At 30.8% G+C, this 2068-nt stretch overlaps 1 long non-coding RNA gene across 1 annotated transcript; it reads left to right on the plus strand.

Moving 5' to 3' along the window:
- The first annotated feature begins 1000 nt into the window (after positions 1-1000).
- LOC136222199 (uncharacterized) lies at positions 1001-1791 on the plus strand. The gene is made up of 3 exons (XR_010685530.1): positions 1001-1121; positions 1211-1254; positions 1664-1791. It is a non-coding gene; the product is annotated as an uncharacterized lncRNA (long non-coding RNA).
- Positions 1792-2068: the final 277 nt, after the last annotated feature.

The following is a 2068-nucleotide window of genomic DNA, read 5'->3' on the forward strand; positions in this document are numbered from 1 at the left end:
TGTCTCTCATGTGTTCCGTGAAGGAAATCAGGTGGTGGATGCTCTTGCTAATTAAGGACGTCTGGCGTGGGATTTGCAAATGTGGAATACCCTTTCGGACTTCTGCTCCCTTTTAGCTAGAGATAATACCCTTGGTGGGTATTTGTTTAGATTTTCTTAAAGCATGCATTCTTTGTACTGGATTCATATTTTTTTTCATCTCTTCATTTATATATCTTGGATCTTTTTCTTTTCGAGGGTGCCAACCTCGCTGGGATGTCCGTTGGGCTAGGTCTGTATTTCAATAAAAAAAATATTTTGACTTATCGAAATAAGTGATTTTAACTTAATTGAATATTTTAAGTGGTTGACAATTTACTAAGTGATTTTTTGAATTATCAAATTAATCCTAAATAATATTTTATAAAAATCATTCTTCACTTTTCCTAATTCATGTCCTATTGTTCCTCATTTTATCATCAAATAAGTCTAGAAAACTTGTTTTTTGAAATGTTAAACGTTCCAATTGATAATTGGGAAAAAAAAAATATTAAGATGGTTTCTTTATATATATAAATTTTTTCTTATCTAGGCTAATCCCAGGCTAGTTGTTTGTTTTTTGTTTTTGCTTTTCCTTTTCTTTCCTACCAAAAAAATAAAATAAAATTTTTCTCATGTCCATAAGGTTCGAATGTTCAACTTTTTTTTATATGTATTAGTTATACACTTATGATGATATTTAATTGTAAAACGAATTAATGGGAAATATTTAATTGGATAATGAAGACCAAAGGATGGGTGATGAGTTGAAATTCAATTCGATAATGAAGACCAAAAATTGAAATTGCCAAAAAGGAAAGTCAAAAATGTGAATTGTACATTGTATTGTAAACGTGTTCATGGAGAAAGCCAAAAAGGAAAGCACACGTTAGGTAATAGTGCATAAAAGGAAATGTGTTTGGTGGACCTTTAATTGTTTTGTTTCAACTTGATCTGCCATTTGCAATATAAATTCATCATCCCAGACTAGAACAGACCACACCAGACCAATCCAGAATATGGCGAGCAAGATTTTCATCAACTACTAATTCTACTATTTCTTTCTCACCTTATAATCTCCCTCAACTCTGCCCCTTCATCAAGTAATTCACTCTTTCATTTATAACTTATCTTAATAATTAAGTTGATTATGTTAATTAGCATCACCATCCATTTCTCTTCATGATTACAGGCTCTGGTATTGAAGATGTCTCGTCTTTCAACAATGCCCTCCGGGTATATTTTTTAGATTTTATTGATTATATGCTATTAAATCTTTTAAGATTTATTATCAGTATATGTAGATATATATTTTTCACAAATAGCCAAGTTGATTGGGAGAAATAAATGAAATAGTGATTAACGCAGTGGCTTAGATAAAAGTTTAAATGCATAGTAGCTGTGGATCCTAACTTTTTATGCTTTACTACCTCTCACTGAACCGGGTTTGATGGGTTTCTGGTTAGTCACGATCCAAAATCGGGATTCATTTTTACGTGTGTAGATAGACTAGTTCTATGTTATAGACTTTTTTAAATCTTTCATATTAATTTTTAATCTTTTGGATGTTTCAACTTGCATTTTATTTTATTATGTTATCTTTTTTTTTCTTTTTTTTTATAATAATGTCATCTTTCTTTTGAAGGTGGAAGATTGGATGCAAAATTTACTAGAGTTGAATGATTACCCACCAACAGGATCTAATCCTAGCCATAGTCCTGGACCTCCTCCTGGTCAAAATTAAGCTAGTGTTTCCCTTCATTTTTATTTTTCTGTAATAAAAATAAGCATGTATTGAAGATTCTAAAATGATATAAAGTATTAATTATTTGTCATCTTATATACTATATCATACTGTATTTTGTCCTAGACTAATGATGTTTCAGAACATATTCCCCTAAATAGGACTTGATTAAATTTATTTCTAGGACTAATGGTGGTTCCCCCATAGCAATGTGTAAATAATACAAAAAGCCAAAGAATGTTGAGAACACAGGGATATGAATACTAACTAATAACTCTCCTTATTCGGTCAGGTCAATCTGAATCA

This window comes from Euphorbia lathyris, chromosome 3 (genome assembly GCF_963576675.1).
Source record: "Euphorbia lathyris chromosome 3, ddEupLath1.1, whole genome shotgun sequence".
Lineage (NCBI taxonomy): Eukaryota > Viridiplantae > Streptophyta > Magnoliopsida > Malpighiales > Euphorbiaceae > Euphorbia > Euphorbia lathyris.